This window comes from Ambystoma mexicanum (genome assembly GCF_040938575.1).
Source record: "Ambystoma mexicanum isolate Mex_15411 chromosome 12 unlocalized genomic scaffold, UKY_AmexF1_1 Mex_chr12_unloc.1, whole genome shotgun sequence".
Lineage (NCBI taxonomy): Eukaryota > Metazoa > Chordata > Amphibia > Caudata > Ambystomatidae > Ambystoma > Ambystoma mexicanum.
In genome coordinates, this window is record NW_027182322.1 from 8704168 (window position 1) to 8718927 (window position 14760).

The 14760-nt window shown below is 49.1% G+C and overlaps 2 long non-coding RNA genes and 1 other non-coding gene across 4 annotated transcripts in view; 2 read left to right on the plus strand and 1 right to left on the minus strand.

The window, feature by feature from the left end:
* Positions 1-14760, plus strand: part of LOC138529512 (uncharacterized) — a 230096-nt gene that overhangs the window by 212576 nt on the left and 2760 nt on the right. The window lies entirely within an intron of this gene.
* The window catches only part of LOC138529513 (uncharacterized), a 376286-nt gene that overhangs the window by 157990 nt on the left and 203536 nt on the right, over positions 1-14760 (minus strand). The gene's annotated exons all lie outside the window — the stretch shown is intronic.
* On the plus strand, positions 4221-4293 carry TRNAT-UGU (transfer RNA threonine (anticodon UGU)). The gene has a single exon. It is a non-coding gene; the product is annotated as a tRNA-Thr (tRNA).

Below are 14760 nucleotides of genomic sequence, written 5' to 3' on the forward strand. Positions count from 1 at the left end.
GGCACTAGACAGAATGTTTGCCGCATCTGGTATACCCAGGGTAGTCAAGTCGGACAATGGGCCACCATTCACAATGCAGAACTTTAAGGCCTTCGCAGAATACATGGGATTCACACATACCGACGAGTCACACCCTTGTGGCCACAGACCCGTGGGACTGTAGAAAGATTCATGAGCAACTCAAAAAGAAATGTTCAGATTGCACGTTTGACCGGGGAACCTGTGGAAAAGATATTGTATCAACTATTAAGAGATTACCGGAATACCCCTTACAGCAGCACCGGAAAGGCACTGTCAGAAGTCATGTTTGGGAGGAACATTCTCACACAGATCCCACATGTAGCGGGCCCGGGAGAAGGCTATGAAGGGGACCCCGAGATGCAGAGACAAGACAGGATTGCCAAGGAAACCATGAAGGCGCGAGCCAACGAGGCCAGGAAGCTCGTACAAATAACATTGAGGTAAGGGAAGTGGTGATAGTACGCTAACCTCAGACGCACAAGCACACCACGGCTTTTAACAGCGAGTCTGACTGTCACTCAGATAATAGGGTCCCTCATCACGGCAGAAGATGAATGAGGAAAAGTTTCCAAAATTCCTCACACTTTAAAAAGATGCCTGGACTCATTGTGACTCGAACACAAGACGAAGACTCTGATCTAAGGGAGTGGGATAACGATATAACGGAGATGGAGAGGACTCCAGCGAAGAATAGGACGTGTCACCTTCGACGCTGGGTCATGGCCCGAGACCGATGAGCATGACGGGAAGACCTCAACGGGCCTGGATGAGGCTGCAGTGACTCATAGAAGAGATGAACTGAGGTATAACCTCTTGTTAAGAAAGAGGGTTGCGATGTTTGGACTCATCCAAGTCACGTGTCACTGGAGATGGGGAAGTAACGCCAAGGGAGGGGGAGAGGGGAGAGAAGTTCCTGCCGGAAAGGCAGTTACTTAAGATTGGTGTGAAGCTGAATAAAGCCACCGTTTCGGAAGCTCTTGGTTTTCCGCTCTTTCTTTATACCCTGAGAGGTGGGAGAGCCATGTGGGGTTTCGCGCCAACCGGCGCATGCATGGTCCTACGAGGGACCGCAAAGTCACTAAAATGCAGCAGTGACATACTCAAAACAGTTTCAAACTACATTAGAAAGCGACGCAGAGGCACACGTGTCACAAACATGACCGCAAAAACTCTTGAACCTGCTCCCAAAGGGGAATGTCCGGTCCACCTTTCAGGACCACCTCAGCTTCTAGAAATCACAGACGGCCTGGCTATTTAGCAAAGCATGGTAACCATGTTAAACTAATCCCCTATTCATCCAACCCAGTGCCCCCTGTTCAACAAGCCTGCGAACATTAACACTCCAAATGTTGTACCTCGTGATACGGTGCTTGTTCCTCTCGTTTCCCTCCTGATATTTGTCCCTCGGCAATGCCTCTGTCATGTCCCCCATGGAGAGCTTGCTGCCTTTTCTGCACCCTATGGCAATCTGCTTCTGAGGGATGGTTTGCTCCTGGCCTGGACCATTCAAGGCCAATGCTTTGCTTGCCATTGATGTCCGGCTCATTGAATTGCTGACCACTGTTTCCTTGTGTTCGTTATTGTTGCACTGCTTCCTCGTTAGCATGCTCCCCGTCCCATCCTCCTGTGCTACATGCATCTGTTAAATGTCTTCGTGCCCAAACTGCACGCCGCTTATCTTGTTATTCTCTCATCATAGCTGGCATCACACTTTTCACCACAGCACTTAACACTCGCACCACTTAGCCAACCCTGCAACAAGAACTGCACTTTAACCGCTAATTGCCCAAAGATCATTCCCCATGAACATAATGCACAAACGTACCATAACAGACCTCGACTACACAACAAGCGCACCCAGCTCAGGCCATGCTCCAAGGAACAACACCCCAAAAATATCTAGAAGATTCCCTGCGGTCAGAGGGTCAGAGGCCATTTTCCAACCATCTGCCAGAGCAACACAATAGCAAAAAGAAAAAACAAGTGTATTGTCCTTCCTCCTACTAACCAATCCCAACCCACACTGGGCAGGTCCCAAAGTGCACAGAACCCGAGGGTTTATAGTCATTTCATCGAATTCTTACCATTGACAGACCATTCCATCGAAAAGAATGCATCGGAAAAAATTGCATCGAATGCATTTTTAAAACATTATTTTTTTAATGGGGGGTCTCCACCAAACCCCCTTTTTTTACCCTTTAAAACCCATTAAAATTAAATTAAACTCTTTACCTTCAAAAAACATGCATTCGATGCTTTTTTTTCGATGCTATTTTTTTAGATGGAAAGGCATTCGATGGTATCGCAGACTATGAACATGTCATTTATTAAACTATATTTTAAAAAAATAACATTATCACCATGGAAGCCTGGTCCTCACTCAATGGACCAACACATGCCTGCACGCGTGGGAAAGAACTCATTCTATAGAATGCATCTTGGGCTGGGCAAACAAGGCAACACATGACAGTCAACAACTGCTGGCAACATTGTCGACGCCGGCCCCCAGTATGGAAGATGAACCAAAACGTGTGTCCCACAGAGGTGAGCTCACAGACTGGCAAGGATGATGGATCTGAAACTCGCCACCTCTTCACATTTCTCCCCTTTCCTCATTACTTTCCATCCGTCTCTAGCCAATGCTTCGCCTTTACACCCAAATCCTCTCCAAGCTGGGCCAGCAGTGCGGCATCGGGGCTTTCCAACCCTTTCAAATGAAATGGGCCTCCACACTGTGGGGGGCAGGGGGATCCCCATTACCCTGACAAAACTAGCTTAATTACTATTCCTAGTGGTTTGATTGCCCCTGCGGACGGCCTTTCTTTACTCTCCTGTGTAATGGACACTAAATAACGAGCCCCTCATGCATCCAACATTACATAGTGTACTAACTCACAGTTCTCCAAATCTTCCTTGGAAACACAACCCCCAATCATCACAGCTCTTTCAGACATATCCGCCACTGCCCTTTTGCAGAGTTGTGGTCCACCAACCAGGACTGACATGCTACCACAAAACATTCTTCCCCTCCCTCCGCCCCTCCTTGCATGCCACCTTGCCTTCCTTCCTCCCCTTTCTCCCTCCCGGCCTCCCTCCATCCCTCACAGTGTTTGCAATATCTATTTTCCACTTTGCCATCCTCTTATGTTCCCTATGCTAATTTTCTTTCCTCCAGTAGACTTAAGTCTGAGACCCCTGGCAGGGGAATAGTTTGCCACTCCATGGACAAGCCTAGCCACTCTGAAACTAAAACGGTGGTGATTTGGTGCAGAATGAAACCATATTCTCGTAACATAACACATTCTGCACATGTCCTGCATCGCTTAATGTAGCGTTTACCGCAGAATCCAGGCACTATCTGCGGCGGCAGCATGCACATACTGGGCACCTTCTTAGCATGAGTTGACCTAGGAAAACTGTGACCCAGCACGGAAGATGTTTACAATGTTGTGCAGTATGAGAGGCAAAACAGATTCTTTTCCACACATGGTTTCCTCTGTTTATCATATACCGATCGTGTAGGAGCACTAGGTATAAAAAAATACACTGCCCCCCCCAATAAAAACTAATATCAACAATTTTTCTATCACCCTTTGCTTTTGAAAACCTTAAACTACATCACATGACTACCGTTTTGTTATATATATATACACAGGCACGTGTCCCCCCTAAAGGCAGCCCTGCGCCCCCAACACATGATTTTAAAATGGGCCACCATGCTTTTTGATCTTGCCCTGGTGTGGAAAGTACTGATCTTATCATCATCTCCCAATGTGTTTTATTCAGCCTCCTCTACATGCCATCAGCAACCTTTGAGAAGTCCAGCCTTTTAAATGTCCCCTCTTCCTCAAATCATTCCTCCTCCCTTATCCTTCCCTTTTTTGCCCACACGTTATGGCAAATGCTGTTAGATCACAAAAGGCTGAAAGTTTAAATAAATACATGGCCATGGGTGTTCTTTTGTTGGCTCTGCACAGAGATTGAATCCGGTTACTTTTGTTAATGATTTACACAGTACACTACATGGGCAGCAAGTGCTGTGACTGAGCCCAGTGTGTCTCCTCCCTTCTCTTCTTCGTTCCTTTGTTTGGCTCACAGGACTGCCACTCCTTCTGACTAACTCTGCCTATTCAACCAGGTCTGAACTGACTCGTTGCTGATATTACCTTTTCTATTGACGACGCGACTCGTACAGAACAGGCTCCATAGCTCAGGGGTTAGAGCACTGGTCTTGTAAACCAGGGGTCGCGAGTTCAAATCTCGCTGGGGCCTTCTGAGTGTTTTTTCGTTTTTCTTTCACGTACTCAATCTCAGGCCCACAAGTGACTTCTCGTGGCTCTCCACAGCCTAGATAAACATCTCTCTCATTTATCCTGAGATCACGAAAGCCAAAAATAGATGCGGAACTGGTGAGATTAGGCACAAGATATGGACTGAACAAGAATCTCTTCGGCACTCTTTAGCACAATATTATTTTTTGACATCCTCGAGTTAAGTTGTTTTATAGGCATTTTGATATTCCGTGAATGTCATTTTTGGTCCTTTAGGTTCAGGCTGGTGTTCAACAGATGATGTTATTTGGGAGGATTTTTTGATGAATTGTTATTAGGGTGACCACCCCAGTCATACAGCAAGCCAGCTACAAATAGGACAAATACGATTACAGCCAGCTGCGAATTGGTGCACGGAGGGAGTGTGGGTGCTGGGTTGGCGTCAGGGCCTTTCACGTTTTTCAGTTGGAAGAGGCCAAGCCCTGGCGTTTGGGGGCAGGTGGGTGTTATAAAATACCCTCATGCTGCCAGTCAGCAGTCTAATAATATGGCAATATATTGCTTTCTATATTACTTTTATTCTGAGGCTTTAGATGTGTGCGTTGGAGCACTCCCCTTACAAGCTTTGTTTGATGGGGCCCTTCCCTGGGGTGTCTAGGGGGGTATACGGAAGTGTTATTAACTCGTTGCCTTTTAACACCAGACCCTACACATCAGCCACTTGCTGACAAAGAAGGATTTACAGGCAGCTTCAGCTCCCTGCTGGCTGGCTGCCTCGCCTCGCCTAGTTGACCAGGGGCGGATTTAGCAGTTGCCAGGCAGACAAATGGCGAGCAGGCCCCCCCTCACCCCCTTCCCTTCCTTCCCATTTGTTTTCACAGACAGTGGCAGCCAGTACTCATGCACCCCCCCCCCCCGCCCCCCACACACTGACTGAGCCACGCATCCATTAAGGTGGAGGGGCTGCCACTTTTACTATGCATAGAGGTGCCTTAGCTGCTGTTAATGAATGCTGAGGGGGTTTGGGGGGGGGGGGGGGTGTTGAGCACTGTCTCAAGTGATGCCAAAGAAATGCATAACTAACAGGTTTGTGATTTGCCATCTAGTGAATAGGCAGTTGGTGGTCTCCCACCATTTACAAGGGCCCTATTTTCTCTCTGGTGCGAATTTCCACTCTGGGTGTCAATGGGTGGCAATGGGTGGTGGGGCAAATACATAACCCTTCCACGCCCAGAAGGAGCTTTAAACAAAAGGCATAGCCTAAAATGACTGCCATTTGCTGTTTTTCCATTTCACCTCCCAGTTTATTCCAAGTAGACCAAACACATCATGGGCTAGACGTGAATAAATTAACACATTCCTGCAATAAAGCCAACATTATGAAAAATAGCTTTTGTCCCTAAGTTTGCCATTGCACAATTAACTTCGCCCACCCTAAACTCCGCCTCTATGACCCACCCATCTTGGGCCCTTTGTCACGTGCTGCCCACGGGGTCCTTTCTGCCACTATATTTGACCTTATTTTTCTATCCATTATAATATAGCACCCACGGGTGCCTTAGGCTTCGACTGTTTTCCGCTCCAGGCAAGGGGGCGGGGGGCCGTCATGTTGAATAGGGCCCCCACACCGTTTGAGCTGGGCCTGGTCCTACTGAGCGACATTTTGAGTTTACGGGTTTAACACTTCTTCTTCTGCCTGAGTTGTAACGTTTTAGTACCTTTTTGCCATTATTTGGGAGGCGCCATTCTGATAGATTGCACTGTCCGCCTTTATATTCAGCTCCCATACTGAAGTGGCCCGTGGTCTATTGCACGCATTGGCGTAACAAGACATGTGTCCCCCCTCCTCCCCACGCCCCCTGCAAGCCCTGCTGAGGGCCTCCCCCCTCACTGGGCGTGGTCAGCATGGAGCCGCCCGCGCTGGGGTTATTCCAATGGTTCCACTCCACGGTATAATTTGATATTGCTGGTTGCACCGTCAAACCGCAGATGTTTCGTGGGAATTAAAAGGCGCACCTCTGGCATATGAATTAGTTGATTTTGGTGTGGGTGGTACCCAGTGAGCAAGAATGTGGCAGCAGGGTTGTCGTGCTATACGTATGTAGATCGGAAGTGCTTTAAGTGTGATGTAAATCGAGGGGGGCTCTCTGGCAAGGGGCGTGATAACCGTGTGCTGGACGACGGGAAGAACAGGTGACTTAAGCAAGGACTGTCTGCCTCAAGCAACGCACCATGATGTCCTGCAAATCGCTGTTCCTAAAAAAGTAAGTTATGTTTGGTTATTCGGCATTTGTATAGCGCCTTTTACCATTCGTATGATTTCATATGGGATATAAACAGTGCACACATCACCTTTATTCAGTGAATAAATGACCCGGGCCATTAGTGCTTAATAGCTTTTTAAGTGGTCCGTTTGGGGTTTCAGACCCCATGCTAGCTGCCTTTCTTTGTTCTGCCCTGCAGAGGCCAACACGCATGCCCTTTGATAATCCACTGCAATTAATCCATCCCTGTTTTTCTTTATCTAGGATGTTTCCACAGTAGGAAGCTGCAAATTGAGGTTGATAGTATGCCCACAATCCCTAGAGAGCCATCCGTTTTCTCAAATTAAAGGCTAAGTCACTTTTAATGTTCTTTTGCTGGCCAAAGACAGACATTTTATAAAAGGTATTCCTTTATCACTGCCATGTTTTCCCTGCTTTCAGCTCTTTGGTGAAACAATAACATCGAAGATGGGCAAATCACCCACGGAAGTTAGCTTTAGAAACATCTCTATCATACCCCATGAACCACAGAGCAGCCTCAGGTGGTTTGGGGGCAGAAGGGAGCAGCCCAAACAACATTTTGCAATGGACCCCACAAGCCTCGTACATCTTTACATATGAGAAAGGAACGGGGGCACATAACGAAGTCTCGTGGCTGATTTGCATACAATCAAAGAGCATTTTGGGAACATGAGAATGACCACACTGTTTCACGTTGATTTGATGCTTAACAGCAAATAATCGACATTAGCCTTGCTATTCTATTGATTTGTAATGACACCCTAATAATGAAATCTTGGAAAACCATGCCTCTTCTATTTTCATTTGGACAGCCTCAGTCTTTGGGCTGGCGATTCTTCCTGGGCAAAGACGGATTCTAGTTGCCTTTCACTCACCCCGCACACAGCCAGTTAATCACTCACCCTGTCTGCAATGAAGTGTCTGATATTTAATGAGACTGGTTGTGTCCTGTGGGATTTTCCTCTTTGGTTGTGTCTTTCTACTTTCGGTGTAGAAAATCAAAGATGTACTAACTATGGCTCTCTGTTTTCCAGTACCCTGGAGATCCTTCAATAATTTCAGAGTAATGGTGGAGGATTTTGCCTTTAGTAAAACTAAAGCCAAATAGTGTCGGCAATGCAGCGGAGCACCGGTTACGTCCCCCAGGACGGATGTGACCCTTCAAGTCACATGAGTTTTATGTAGACGTTCTCTCTCTCTCTCTCTCTCTCTCTCTCTCTCTCTCTCTCTCTCTCTCTCTCTCTCTCTCTCTCTCTCTCTCTCTCTCTCTCTCTCTCTCTCTCTCTCTCTCTCTCTCTCTCTCTCTCTCTCTCTCTCTCTCTCTCTCTCTCTCTCTCTCTCTCTCTCTCTCTCTCTCTCTCTCTCTCTCTCTCTCTCTCTCTCTCTCTCTCTCTCTCTCTCTCTCTCTCTCTCTCTCTCTCTCTCATTCTATGCAGCGTCCTTCATTGGAGGGGATGACTAAAGGAAAGAACATGTGCATCAGTGCCCTAGTCTATAACATCAGAGGACAGTAGATTCTCCACCTGGGTGCCTGAACACTCCTCTGCGCACAGTGCTGGGAGTGCAGAGGGTCGCCTGCCCTGCGAGCCACGGACATCGGTACAGGTTCGGACCAAGAGGACAGGTGACCCAGAAGGGTAGATTGTGGGCAGTCCCAATGGGCTGGAAAAATAGGATTGCAGTGACGTTAAAAAAAGGAGAGATATATTGTGTGTGCACAAGGACACAGGTAAAGGCGAGGCGTGGACAGAGGTGGAGTTTGGACAGATGGCACAAGAGGTGCCGACATATGCATCGAAGGGAACAGAGATGGTATGAAAGAAAAGTCCAGATGCACAGAATTCTTGCAACTATAGATCACCATCTACTTTAGGAAAACCAGTAAGACTTGCCCAGCCACCATTTTGTATTGCCCTGCCTCCATTTTGTATTGTAATCTGAGAGACCCAGGGGTTGAAGCCAGCAGGAAATGAGTTTCACGACATTTCACAACTATTTTCACGCTTTTATTTTTATATTTAACACACAGCTTGTATATTTAGTTACTGCTAAACTGAAACCTGTTTGACTGTACACTCACAAAGCTTTCATGACATCAAGGCCTGTACGGATTTGATCTGGTTTCGGTTTAGTTCGGGGAATATGGAGGTGGCCCTGTTAACACTAAGACATCCCCCATTGGACTCTTATCTCACGATTCCTGCAAAACGTGTCAAGTTCTTGCCCCAGGTTCAATGCGCAGAGGTTCTGGTTTATAAATGCTACCTTAATATTGCGCTATGTGGGGTTGTCCCTTGATGTTATATGGCATAGGGAGAGTTGTAGTATGGGCCGAGGTGACCAGTTGCATGGACTATTGTAGTACACACCTGGGGGTACTTCCGTTATTAGCAGACTCCAAGTGGCCTAATACTGATTACCTTCTGGAAATTGGATTACTGCTGTAGCTTTCAGTAGCACAGACAATTAAGCTGACTTTCTCCCGGTCATATTCAATATCCGGCAGGTAGCATCAGATGTGTATCTCAGGAAGGAACCTGTGGTCCAGGCGGGCAGCAACATCAGGAAGGAGCCTGTGGTCCAGGCGGGCAGCATCAGATGTGTATTTCAGGAAGGAGCCTGTGGTCCAGGCGGGCAGCATCAGATGTGTATCTCAGGAAAGAGCCTGTGGTTCAGGCGGGCAGCATCAGATGTGTATCTCAGGAAGGAACCTGTGGTCCAGGCGGGCAGCATCAGATGTGTATCTCAGGAAGGAACCGTGGGCCAGGCGGGCAGCATCAGATGTGTATCTCAGGAAGGAACCTGTGGGCCAGGCGGGCAGCATCAGATGTGTATCTCAGGAAGGAACCTGTGGTCCAGGCGGGCAGCATCAGATGTGTATCTCAGGAAGGAACCTGTGGTCCAGGCGGGCAGCATCAGATGTGTATCTCAGGAAGGAACCGTGGTCCAGGCGGGCAGCATCAGATGTGTATCTCAGGAAGGAACCTGTGGTCCAGGCGGGCAGCATCAGATGTGTATCTCAGGAAGGAACCTGTGGTCCAGGCGGGCAGCATCAGATGTGTATCTCAGGAAGGAACCTGTGGTCCAGGCGGGCAGCATCAGATGTGTATCTCAGGAAGGAACCTGTGGTCCAGGCGGGCAGCATCAGATGTGTATCTCAGGAAGGAGCCTGTGGTTCAGGCGGGCAGCTTCAGATGTGTATCTCAGGAAAGAGCCTGTGGTTCAGGCGGGCAGCATCAGATGTGTATCTCAGGAAGGAGCCTGTGGTTCAGGCGGGCAGCATCAGATGTGTATCTCAGGAAAGAGCCTGTGGTCCAGGCGGGCAGCATCAGATGTGTATCTCAGGAAGGAACCTGTGGTCCAGGCGGGCAGCATCAGATGTTTATCTCAGGAAGGAACCGTGGTCCAGGCGGACAGCATCAGATGTGTATCTCAGGAAGGAACCTGTGGGCCAGGCGGGCAGCATCAGATGTATATCTCAGGAAGGAACCTGTGGTCCAGGCGGGCAGCATCAGATGTGTATCTCAGGAAGGAACCGTGGTCCAGGCGGGCAGCATCAGATGTGTATCTCAGGAAGGAACCGTGGTCCAGGCGGGCAGCATCAGATGTGTATCTCAGGAAGGAACCTGTGGTCCAGGCGGGCAGCATCAGATGTGTATCTCAGGAAGGAACCTGTGGTCCAGGCGGGCAGCATCAGATGTGTATCTCAGGAAGGAACCTGTGGTCCAGGCGGGCAGCATCAGATGTGTATCTCAGGAAGGAACCTGTGGTCCAGGCGGGCAGCATCAGATGTGTATCTCAGGAAGGAACCTGTGGTCCAGGCGGGCAGCATCAGATGTGTATCTCAGGAAGGAACCTGTGGTCCAGGCGGGCAGCATCAGATGTGTATCTCAGGAAGGAACCTGTGGTCCAGGCGGGCAGCATCAGATGTGTATCTCAGGAAGGAACCCGTGATCCAGACAGGTAGCATCAGATGTGTATCTCAAGAAGGAATCTGTGTTCTATGGACGATCATCTCTAGCACTCTGTAAGGCCAAACATAAGATTTTCATCTTGGGTTCCAGCCTTTGGAACACATTATAAAATCGTATTCTTGAAAGTGTAGGTTTTTCTAGTTTCAAGCCCTTGTTGAAGCAGCATCTATTCAGGTAGCTGTTAGGTGTGGATTCCAACTGTGTTAAGCTCCACATGTAGTTGCAAGTGAATTAGTGAATTCACAAGTGCATTCACAAAGGCGATATGTAGAAGTGTTCCAAGCGATTGAGTAGACCACAGAAATACAATAAAAATGAAGCACAAGTACTTTGTTCTTTTGCCTGTTCTACCCACCTGTAAAATGCAAGTCTGCCCCAGCTGTAACCCCTTGACATGTGTTGCAACATGGTCCACCTTACCCCATTCCGTGCCAGGGTCACAGTTCCACTTCCTCTTCTGCAACACTTCTAACCCTGAAGAGAACATATACATACACATGAAGAGGCAGTGTGGGGGCTGCTGTAGAGGTAATGGGTACACTTGGGACGGGCACTGGAGATGAGGGGGCAGAACTAAGGAAGGAGTGTTTGACTAGCAAGGATTCACAGTTAGCTGTGAAAGGCTGTGTTTCCGACAGTGTGATGGTTATGTGTGGTTTGTGTACGAAGGCTACTCTGTCTCCTCTGGAGGGTCTGTTGTGGGTGATGAGGGAGTAGTAGGGTGCAGAGGTGTCGCTAGCAAGGGCTGGGGTGAGCTATAACCTGGATCTTTTGGTTGTAGCCCGGATAGAAGCTCGGGTAACAACCAAAAGGCTAGCTAGCCCTGAGTCCCGACATTAGCGTAGCCCCAGATCTTTTCCAGACCTAGCAGCACCCCTTGTCGGGTGGGAATGCTTTGTGTGCGATTGTTTTGAAGTCAGTCGAGAACCATGTTTCAGTGATAAACATGAGTTCAGGGTTTTCAGAGGTGAGGGGATCAAAGATGATGTGTCTGTTTCTGGCCATCGAGCAGTCATTGATTAGAAGGCCAGGGAGTTTGTTGGGTGTGGTTGGTGCTTCTCCGGGTGTCAAGGGCTGGAAGGTTTGGGCTGGGAGGTTTGACCGGTTGGAGGGTGTTGGTGGTTTGTGGGCGGGGTCTCTGGAGGTAGTGTATGGGTGGTGGGGTGTGGTTGGGAAGAGGGAATAGGCAGTAACAGGTCTTCAAGTGATGACAGGTATGGTTTGGGTGGGGGATGTTTGGTTGACAGTGAATGGTCTGGAAGGGAGTGTGGCGAGTGGAGCGTTGTGTGTTTTTCTGCTTGGGGTGGGTGGGCCGGAGGAGTCAATGGTGAGGGGGAGGTGGAGTCTTGGCCGTGTTCAAAAAGGGATTTGACAGGCATAGGTATGTGAAGGGGCGTGGTAGACGGGACAGGAGAGGTGTGGTTGGTGGGCTGATGTAGGGCTGGAGATGCATTTAGATCAGAGGGGTGGTCCCTGACTCTGTAATTTGGGTGTGCAATGGGGTGGGAGGGTCAGCAGGGAAGAGGGTTGAAGCAATGGTTCAGGAAAGGGGTAGAGATGTGCCATGCTGAGGGATGCGAAAGGCGTGGAAATGGGAGGTCTGGGAGGGGTGACAGTCAAGGCAGAGCGGATGACGGTGGGGTTGGCAAGGGATGCAGGCGAGGCTTCAGATGGTTGAGATGGTTTCAGTGGGTTCGGGAGAGTGGAGCCATGCTTATTGAGGGAGACATGAGGAAGAGAGCGGGGGTGAAGCCTTGACGGGTCCTGCTGACAGGGCCGGTAGTAGGGTGGTGTGGAACGTGGCATTGACTATTAGAGTGCCACTGGGTCCCCTAAATAGTGGAGTTGGAAAGGGTACGGGATAGGGAAGGAGAATCGGAAGGGGTGAATTTGGAGGGGGTATGCAACGTGGTAGGTGAGATCCTGAATTTAGGTGCGAGGGTTAAGTGGAGAGTCGGAAGGGGTGTCTTACTGTGTGCCAGAAGGCTCTCCTGGTATGATAATTGAAGATGTGTGGTGTGCGGATATGGCGGGAATCTGTCTCTGGGCATGGAAGGATGGGAGGGGAAAGGAGGTAGGGATGAGGTTGGTGTATTCCTGAATGTAGGTGCAAGGGTTGTGTTGGTGGCAGGCGTGTGTGGTGCGTGGGTGTCCGGGGCTGTGAGGCTCTGGATGGGTGTGATTGTGAACGATGTACATATTGTGATGGCGTATATTTGATATGATGTGGCATTTATAATGCGCCTGTACACAAGTGTTTCTAGGTGCGACAAGGAGGGGGAAACAAAGGGAGGACAGATTAACAATCTTACTAAGCCTTGTGTCATTCATATCGTGCAAGTGCGGGGAAGAGGGAAGGGGAGCAGTGCCAGGGGGAGGGGAAGGGGGAAGTGCAGTTAACTCAAAGTGCAGCCAGCGGGTGGCTCATAAGTGCAGAGAGAAGGGACTGTAGGGTTGAAGATACAGAGCCTTAAGTGCTGGGGAGCCCGGAGGCAGTGAAAGGGAAACTGGACATGCAGGAGCCTGGACCCGGGTTCAGAGGGTGACCAAGTGACCAGTGCACAGAGCAGTCAGGTGCACCAGCAGGGCAGAGGAAGAGAGAAAGCGGAAGCAAAATGGTCTTGGTGTTGAGTTGGTACCAGAGGTGGTTCCGCTCACTCAAGTTTGAGCGAGGCAGGGAGGCTGTTCCCCAGCCGAGGAGATAGAGAAGGAAGATGTTTTGGAAGAGAAAGTTGGAGGTTGAGCAGTCCCAAGCCCCAAAAAGCCTTGTGGATGATGCAGAGGGTCTTTAACTTGATCCTTGCAGCCACAGGGAGCGAGTTAAGAGATTTCAGAGCTGGAAAGATATGATCCCTGGGCTTTAGGTCAAAGATAAGTCTTACAGTCCTGCTCTAGATAAGTTGTAAATGTAGAAGAGTAGAGGCAGGAAGATTTAGAAAGAGGCTGTTACAATAGTCCATCCTAGAGAGGACCAGAGCTCTGGAGACAGTGAACTTCTGCGGTTAAGTGGGAAAAGGAAGAATACCTCTGAGGAGGTGCAAGTGATAGTTTGACTTCTTAGAGACGTAAGAGATGTGAGGAGAGAAGGAGAGGGTGGAGTCGAAGACACCAGGGATCTTAGCCTCACAGGAAATAGCGGAAAGAGAGGGCAGTGTGGGAGGCCAGAGAGAGAGAGGAACGGAGGGAGAGGGTGTCAGAATGAGGAGGATCTTACTCTGAGATCATTGGCAGCACACACCCTTCCTGAATTGCAGCCAGACAGTCTGGTATGAGAGAAGAAGCAGATGTGATTGAGGGGAGCCTGAAAGAGAGCCGAGTGTCATCCGCATAACATTGACAATTGGATCAGAAAGTAGCGATGCAGTGGGCAAGAGGTGCCAGGTAGTGTTTGAAGAGCCAGGGGGAGAAGTTAGACCCCTGGAGACCATCACAAGTAGAGAGAGAGATAGAAGAGAGGAAAGACCCCAGTTGGACCTGAGGGCTTCTGTGGGTGAGAAAGGAGGTCAACCAGGCCAGGGCCTGATCAGTAATACCAAGGTTGCAGAGGAGGCGATTGAGCAGGATGGCATGGTTGACTGTGTCAAAAGCAGAGGAGAATGAAGGCAGAAGGGATATTAGAGTCAAGATTGGAGAGCAAGTCATTATGGGTGTTCAGGAGAGCAGTTTCCGTGCTTCTGCAGATCTGATGCCAGACTGGTGGTCATACAGGCAACCAGCAGATTCAGTATGTAGATTAAGTTGGGAGATGACCAGCTTTTCCAAGAGTTTGCCCAGGAAAGGAGTAATGGAAATCGGGCAATAGTTAGCCGGAGTGAAAGGATCGGCCGAGGGCTTCTTTAGAAGGGGGTGAACAAGAGAGTGCTTAAGGGGGAGGGAAAAGTTCCAGTGGAAAAGGAGTGATTGCAGAAATTGGCCAAGGCTGTCAATGTGGTCCTTGATGGTTCTGGATGAGCAGAGGAGAACCTGCTTTGACGAGTCTTTCATAGATTGCACATGTCTAGAAACATCGTCAGTGGTGAACAGGGGAAAGGAGGAGTAGAGACGGCTTCAGACGGGCCAGGAGTGGTAGAGGAGGAGGTAGAGGAAGAGAGGGTGGACAGGATGCCTTGAGTTTTATTAGTGAAATGCAAGGCCAAGGCTGTGCAGAGGGCCTGGGACGGAACAGGAGAGGTAGAGCTGCAGCAGGATTGGCCAGCTCCTTGAATATTT